The following is a 9086-nucleotide window of genomic DNA, read 5'->3' as shown; positions in this document are numbered from 1 at the left end:
GTTATGTCTGCCCTATCCTATTGGCCAAAGAGGCCCCAGGTCCCACCCAGATTGCAAGGAGGCGACCTACCCCACTCTGAAGGTGAACAGATGGGAATTGTGAGAGATGTTCTTGTATCAGGGATATGACAACAAGCATTATCGCTTGCTTCCCTTTTAACTTGTGCTGCATGAAGTTTATCCAGAGGGACCGGTTTTCTCATTTCCTTAAATCATAAGGACAACTGTTTGCCATTTTAATGGTGTGGGTGTCAGCAGGGCTAGAAGCTAGAAATCATCAGGGTGGGGTTGCTCTCAGAGAATTATGAAGGTGGGGTTAAAATGCTGAGCGAAGCTACTGATTACATGACTGGAACTGGATGAGGTTTGCCACCTCTGGGAATAAGAGAAAGGAAGCCTCTTCTGAAATAAGAGATGAGTCTAAGAGATTCCCTCTGATGTCTTCTGAAGCTTAAGAAACACAGGAGTTCCTTGGCCTCCACACCAGATCAGACTACATGTCTTCTCCCTCTACACCACGGCCATTAGCTTTGGGGGAAGCAGAAAGAGCATGAGTAGGAGGCCTGTACTCAAGCCTTCTCTGCTATTCCCTACCAGCGTGACCTAGAGGCCAGCTGACTTCCTGTACATGCGAATATTCCCCTGCAGAAGAGTGTCTGTCATGACTCTTGTGATTCATGGGGAAGGAGACATTCTCACATGAGTGAGAATGGGGGGATTCCATCAGTCCAGTGATCACTCATGCTGTGGAACCAAGCCCAGGGCCTAGTCCACTTCCTAGCTCTACTTCCTGAGCTTCATCCACCTCCAGCTGTCGTTTAACTTTTTATTTTGAGAGTCCAGGCTATCCTTGAACTCATTCTATATTCTAGGTAGGCCTTCCACTTGTGGTTTTCCTGCTTCAGCAGCCCAAGCAGCTGGGCCTGCACTACTAGGCCCAACTCAGTGGTCTTTTCTTGACAGATCCTTAGCTTTACCCATGTGCCCCAAGATGTCTCAGGCTAGGAGTAAACACAGCCTGAGACTCTGCAATCCATGGCCATAGTCTCATGCACTTGAGCTCACGGATGGGTTGTCAGATGTTGAGATAGGCTGGCCTTAAGGATCCAGCTGGTCTCTGCCAGGGGGTCTTCAACTATTCTGGTACCACACTCTACTGTAGATGGCTTCCTTGAGGGAGTGGGGTCAGACAGATCCTGATAGGCAGACAAATAAGAAGAAGGGTCACAGTTAGATAATAAAATGGCAAGCTCCTAAGATGGTTTTTCCTCATCCTCCTAACCTGAAACAAAAGGCCTGAAATATCTTACAACAAAGACCTGGGAGGCTTTTTTCTCCCACCAGCAAGGCCCCTCTGCTCATAAACCATCCAACAAATTCAAGGCTGAATTGGGACAGGTTTACTCCAAAGTTCTGGGCCTATTAGCATCCCTGTCTGTTCAAACTGACCAAGTCTAAATTAAGCAAAGAAGATCCTTCAAATACCCTTAAAAGCATCAGCTCTGGACTTTCTGCTCCCAAGTTCCTGCTTGGGCTCCATGGAGCGTCTCTCTAGGTGTGACTTGCTGTATGTATGTTTCCTCAGCCCTAATAAATGTGTTTCTTTGCCAGCTGAGTCTATCTGCCCTGTCTGAAACTTTCTCTGTTGCCACTTATTTGGCCTAAGACCTTTCTGGTCTTTTAATTCTTTAACTGGCTGAAAAAAATGAACCTGATCCAACCCCCTAGGTGGTAACATCTTTATGACACTTTTGTTACAATAACAGAAACCCGTACATTCAAATGCTAAGGGTTTCCTATTATATGACTAGAAACTCCAACACAGGAAGGGTCCGGAGCTGGTTACTTCCAGCCGACACCCCTGTGATTCTACTGACTGTTTTCCTCAGTGGTTGTATTAGTTTCAGCCTCTACCTGTTCCCGACACCCCTGTGATTCTACTGACTGTTTTCCTCAGTGGTTGTATTAGTTTCAGCCTCTACCTGTTCCCGACACCCCTGTGATTCTACTGACTGTTTTCCTCAGTGGTTGTATTAGTTTCAGCCTCTACCTGTTCCCGACACCCCTGTGATTCTATTGACTGTTTTCCTCAGTGGTTGTATTAGTTTCAGCCTCTACCTGTTCCCCAAAAGGCTACTGCAGTTCCCGACATCACCTGCAGACCCAAACCTCTGGTGTCAAAGAACAGTTCTTTTGAACCCCAAGTGGTACTCAAAACATTCACCATCAGGTACAACAGAGAGGTGACCAATAAGAAAAGCCTCCAGCTACACACGATCAGGCCTGCTCTTTGAGTTTTGAATCTTAAGTAGTCCCCAAAGGCCAATGCTAATGATTGGTCACCAAGCACCAGGAAATAGTGGGACCTATAGTGGAAAGAAGAAGTTAGGTCATTGAGTCATGCTTTGGAATATTAGCCCTTCCTCTTTCTCTGTTTTCTGTCTTCAATGAAGTGAGCAGCTTCTTCAGCATATCCATCCATCTCTGGTGCATTGACCTCCCCCAAGGCCTCTGAAGTCATGAGCCTCCTTTTTAAAAAAATGTTTTATTAGATATATTTCTTTTTTTAAAGATTGATTTATTATGTATATAGCATGCTGCCTGCATGTACACCTATATACCAGAAGAGGGCGCCAGATTTTTATTTTAGATGATTATGAGCCACCATGTGGTTGCTGGGAATTGAACTCAGCAACCTCTAGAAGAGCAGTCAGTGCTCTTAACCTCTGAGCCATCTCTCCAGCCCCAGATATATTTCTTTACTTACATTTCTTTTTTTTTTTTCCCAGAGCTGGGGACCAAACCCAGGGCCTTGCGCTTGCTATCCAAGCACTCTACCACTGAGCTAAATCCCCAACCCCTACTTACATTTCAAAAGTTATTCCCTTCCCTGGTTTCCTGTCCATAAGCCTCCATCCCCTCCCCTCCCCCATACGGGTGTTCCCCCATACATCACCCTTACTGCTCCCCCATATTCCCCTGCACTGGGGGTCCAACCGTGGCAGGACCAAGGGCTTCCCCTTCCCCTGGTGCCCCAACAAGGCTATTCTCTGCTACATATACAGTTGGAGCCCTGGGTCAGTCCATGTATAGTCTTTGGGTAGTGGTTTAGTCCCTGGGAGTTCTGGTTGGTTGGCATTGTTGTTTTTATGGGATTGCAAGCCTCTTCAGCTCTTTCAATCCTTCCTCTAATTCCCCTCAAAGGGGTCCTGTTCTCAGTTCAGTGGTTTGCTGCTAGCATTGACCTCTGTATTGGACACGATGAGCCTCCTTTTATACTTGAGAGTTGCCACAGAGCCAAGCGTACATGCTGAATATCATGAATGTTTCCAAGATTGTGTTCATTAAGTGCTATGACACCCTCCATTGGACTTAGCTCATCAGTCAACACTGGATCACGAGGTGCTACCTCCATCCCTGAAACAATTTTGTTTTGGGTGTGGGTTCCCAAAACATCGTCTCTTGTAATGTTCTGTGTTTGAACAATTGGTTTCCAGCTGGTGGCATTGCTTTGGAGGGTTGTGTAATCTTTAGGAAGTAGAGCATTGTTGGAAGACATGGGTCGCCAGGGATGGATCTTGTAGTCCAGTCCCATATCCTGTTCACTCTTTGCTTCCTGGTTGTGGATTCAGTGTAACCGGCACCATTGAGTTCCTGGTGCCATGCCTTCCCCACAATGATGGATTGTATCCCCTTAAACTACAAGCCAAACAAACCTTCTTCCCTTAAGTTACTTCTTGTGGGGTATTTGGTCAGAGCAATGAGAAAAGTAGCTAATATAATATAGTTGGATTAGAAAGGAAATACTTGCCTCTGAGTCAGTGATGGAGCCTCCTCTCTTAAAGCTGTTGTGAACTGGGTTTAGGTTCTTTTAGCAGACTAGGGGATCTGGAAAAGCATCTCTCTTGCCCTCCCATCCCCCACCAAAATCCCAGGTTCCTTCATGCTTGACTCAGCTCACTCCTAACTCTGCCTGAGGCTGTTGGGTTCTGCACTCTTCTTTCTGTGTCAGCAGTAAGCATTGTGGTTTTTGAGGAAATTTATCTTCATCATTTCTGCAAAGTATGAAATGAGTGCCCTTCGCTTCAGTTAGGCCCATTTCATGGATGGACACACTAAGTGTTTTTGAAATGAGCCTAGGAGAAGGTTAATGGAGGAGAGCTAGTGACAAGACAAGCCATTAGTGCTCTACTGCATGTCTCTCTCCCTCCTTTTTATTCATTACCCCATCCCACCCCCAGCTTAATTGATAGGCCAATTATTGAGTATGTGGCCAGGCTGGGGTCCAGGAAGCTGCGTATAGCCTGCAGATCTTGCCTTTTCTACCTGGATGAGTCTGCTGGCAGCCATCAGATACAGGCGTCTTCCACTGACAAGGACGTGATGGATTTCCCCCATTACTTACTCTCAATGCTTTTGTTAGTTTGCATTTTATGCAGTCTTATGTAATGGAAAAGAATTCTGCAAGGCAGGCACACTAGGCAAGGCCACTGCACAGAACCTGCATTCCTTACACACCTGCAGCCACCCTGCTGGGGGGCATCTGTGTTCTGCTGGTGACATTCGAGGTCCTTCCAGATGATAAGAGAGCACAGGCAAGGGGGATGCTGGCCTCCAGGGAGGCCTCTCTCTCTGGGTGTTTGGACCACTGGCTTTTAAAGAAGAATAGCAAGGTCTTTAAGGGGAAAAAAGCAAGAGAAGGGAAGGAGGAAATAAGTGCAATCCAAAGGTGTCTGAACACATAGGAAAGGTTGCTCAGCAACTGAGCATCCAGCTAGTGCATTGTGGGTATCACTGCCCCTCCTGAGGTGCAATAAGGTGTGAATGAGGACACTAACTTCTAATAAATTTGTTGAGTAAGTGGAACTGCACAGGCCACTGATGGATGTATGACCAATGCTGTAACAAGTGAACCAGAGCAGAGGCTAGCTCTGTGACCCACCCAAGGAATCCCACTCCTAGATAAAAATACCCACAGCCAAGCACACGTGTGCTCCTTCCCAAACGGGAGAAGTACTCTTCTTTATGGCACTATTCACGGCAGAGCATATCAGTCTACACTTGTAAACCTAGCTCTCAGGAGGCTAAGACAGAAGGGTTATAGGCCAGCTGAGGACATAGAGTGAGACTTGGTCTCAAACACTAGCACAGTACTACACACATTAACCCAACTTTGATATGACCGTCCCCTGATCATAAGAATAGAACAGGTAAGTGAGTTGTGCTGTAGTTATGCTACACACAGGCACAAAAGGACAGACTGAATTGAGAAGATTGCTAAATGGGTAGGATTGCTTCCATTAAGCATGAAGATGAGAGTTCTAATCCCAGCACCTGTGGAAAAAAGCAGGCACAGCAAATCTAGCCAAACCGATGAGGCCCAGACGCCATGAGAGACCTTGTTCCCAAATAAGGTGGAGAATAATTGAAGACACCCAATGTCAACCTCTGGCCTCTACAAGCACATACATAAGAACATGTACACATACAAATATACACATATACACACAAAGGGCAGAGTGCCTTTAAATACAATATAGAACTTCTGCATATGCAGAGGGAAAAAAGACAAACACAGAAGTACTCGGGATGCTATTTAACTTATATAAAGTTTAAGGTCAGGTTCAAGCAATCTGTGGTTGCAGAAACTAGAAAAAATGGTGACTTACTGACTGATTTTTGTCACCAGAGATTGAGTTTCCTGGTCTTGAAGGTGCAGCAGAGTGGGTTCCTTTTCGGGGAGGAAACTCTGTTTCCTACCTTCTCCCAGCTTCTGCTCATTTTCCTGACCATCTCTAGTATTCACTGGCTTATAGATGCATCTCCCTTCTCTCATCTTTGTACTCTATCTCTCACACAAATCTGTCTCAGTAGACAAATGATCCTTTTCTACAAAGATACTGTGGTAAATATTTAACATCAATATACAGGTTCTACTCTGCCTTTGATTGTTCAGTTCCCAGATAAAAGACACAAAACTTTTATATTTACAATAAGTCTTAATCAGCACCAGAGCTGGGCAGATAACCTACCCTCTATGCTATTATGTCTACTTCCCTGCCAATAACCCCGTAATATGACTCACCATGGTGAGTTTGAGTGCGCTTGGCCCAGGGAGTGGCACTATTAGTACACATGTTCTGCCTGGGCAGCTTTTTCTCCAGCTAGCCAGCCCTCATAGCCAGGTCTCATGATCCCTTACCCCACGACATCTTCTCCTCTCTCCACCTTCTCTCTCTTCCCCTTTGTGGTCCTGCCTCAGACCCCAAGCCTGGAACTCTGCCCACCTCTCTTCTGCTTAACTATAGGCTGTAGACATCTTTGTTCAACCAATAGCTTTAAATTTAGGAACAAGGTTACATAGCATCACTTGGTTTATGTAAAGATTCCATCATCCTTGAGGCAACTAAATCGTATAGGCCAGTATTTAGCATTACAATACATAGCAAACGAGCAAACCTCAACACAAGGACCCCAGCTTTATTGGACCGGGGAGCCCTTAGTAGCATTATATTAGCTTGATGATTTCCATAAAGATTCTATCTTCAAATAAAATCATTTTTCAAGGTACTAGGAGTTTAGAGTTGGACCCAGACTTTTTTGGGGGGATGGGGTGGGGACAAGGAAAGAAAGATATTCCACCTTTGAGGCTCTGCTCACCCACTATGCCTGCATACATCCACTGGAGTGAGTAGCTCCCTGTAAAGCAGACTCTGCCTGTTTCTATGCAGGAAGTGGAGTTGCAGGTGGCCGGAAGAAGACTAAAGCCCATCTGCCTCCTCTTCCAAGAATGCTTTATTGGTTTTGCCAGGGTCTCCCTATCTAGCCCCAACTGGACAGGCACTCACTATGTAGACCAGGCTGGCCTTTCAGTGATCCTCCTGACTCAGTCATCTGAGTACTGAGATTACAGGTGTGCACATGCTGGACTACGGATACAGTATTTTTTTTCCAATATAAGTGAGGCAGAAGGGTTCACGGTGAAACACACATTTCCACACTATGCCCCAGTCCTCTCAGCCCATATCCCTAAGACTTTCCCAAACATATTGATCATGTCTGCATACTGTTTTGCTTTGCAGTGCTGATACAACCAGGGTTGGGATGCATGAAAGAGAAAGAGTGGGAGGGGAGGGGGAGTAGGAGGGGGAGGGAGGTGGAGGGAGAGGGAGAGAAAGCACACACATGTGTTATCAAGGAACTCCATTTTATGCTAGGCATCCTTCTTGGTGCTAAATAAGCATTTGGCTCTGATTCAAGTCCCTGAAAAATTAAGTTCCCAGCAACCCTGAACCCACCCACCCCCCCCAAAAATGTGTATCTGTGATCATGTGCTCTGTTATGATATGACTAACTGCTGTTTGTTTGGTTTGGTTTGGTTGGGTTTTCTTTTTAGCTTCTGTAGCTTGCTAAGGCAAATATTCAAGGACTTACTGTGGGTTTGGCCTTTAAAAAGCCTTTCTTCACAGGCCTCTTGGTGGGACATATCTGATAGAGCTGTAACCGTGCTAGCAGTTCTAATAAACTTGGCTAATTATAATCTGAATTGAGTCTGGGAGGAGGGGGGTCTTTTCTTCATGGTCTAGAACTCCACAACATATGTATCTCTATGTGGAAGCCAGAGGTCGGTACTGGGTGCCTTCCTCTGTTCCTACCTGCCCTAGTTTATGCTATTGCTTTTAGTATTATTGTGGGTGTCAGTGCATATGAGAGTGGGTAGGAGGCATATGGGTGCCACAGCATGAGTGTGGAGGTCAAAGGACAACTTTGTGGAGTCTGTTTCTCCTTCTACCTTTACATGGGTACCAGAGAGCAAACTCAGGTCACCAGGCTTGTGCTGAATGCCTTGGCTATTCTCGGTTGTCAGCTTGACTATGTCTGGAATTAACTAAAACCCAAGCGGCTAGGCACACCTGTGAGGGATTTTTTTTTCTTAATTAAATCATTTGAAGTGGGAAGACCTACTTTTTAATTTTTCCCTTTTATTAAAAATAGATTTTTTTCCTCACACAATATATCTTGATTGCAGTTCTCCTTCCTCCACTCCTCCAAGTTTTTCCCCAACATCCCCCTCTGATCCAGATCCACCCCCTTTCTGTCTCATTAGAAAACTAACAGGCTTCTAAGAATAGTAATAAAGAATATATAATAAGAGACATTCAGAAATTAACATCAGAATAGGACAAAGCAAATAGAAGGAAAAGAGCCCAAGAAAAGTCACCAGAAACAGATCTGACTTCACACTTAGGAACCCCATAAAAACACTAAACTGGAAGCCACAATATACACCCAAAGAACCTATAGAGTTAACAGAGAGAAAAATATATAAGTAAAAGAAAATAAATAAAAACGAAAATTAAGATTAAAAACAAAAATCCTGATACAACCTCATGAAACAAGGAACTTCCAAAGGTGTTGCATTCACTTCTTGCTGGCCATGTACGGCTGGGCACGCAGCCGACCCTTAACAGTAGTTCATTTCCCAGTGAGACTCCCTTGGAGGAAACTGCATTTTCCTTTGAAAGTCATTATCAATTGGAGATTGCTTCTGAGCAAGGTATGGGAGCATGTGTCCATTTCTCCTTTCAGCTCTAGGACCCCATCTAGTGCAGACCCATGTAGGCCCTATGTGTGCTGCCCCAGTCTCTGTCAGTTCGTATATCCATCAGCCCTGTTGTGTCTAGAAGGCATTGATTCCTTGGTGTCTTTCATTCCCTCTGGCTCTATACTCTTTCTGTCTCCTCTTTGCAAGGTTACTGGAGCCCTGAGGGGAGGGATTTTGTGGAAGGGTCCCATTTAGGGCTGAGTGTTTGAAGGTCTGTCACTCTCAAGTTTTGTCTGATTGTGGGTCTCTGAATTTGTTCTTATTTGCTACAGAAGGAAGGTTCTCTGATGATGGCTGAACAGGTCACTGATCTATAAGTATAGCAGAATATCACTAGTAGTCATTTTATTGCTAAATTCTCTTAATATTAAATATTAAAATTTTTATCCAACGTCCCTGTACTATGTAGTCTTGGGTTCTTGGTCACCTGAGCAGTATCAGGTATGGGTTTTATCTCATGGAGTGGACCTTAAGTCAAACC

The sequence above is a fragment of the Rattus norvegicus genome, chromosome X (assembly GCF_036323735.1).
Source record: "Rattus norvegicus strain BN/NHsdMcwi chromosome X, GRCr8, whole genome shotgun sequence".
NCBI lineage: Eukaryota > Metazoa > Chordata > Mammalia > Rodentia > Muridae > Rattus > Rattus norvegicus.
This window is presented reverse-complemented; position numbering follows the sequence as displayed.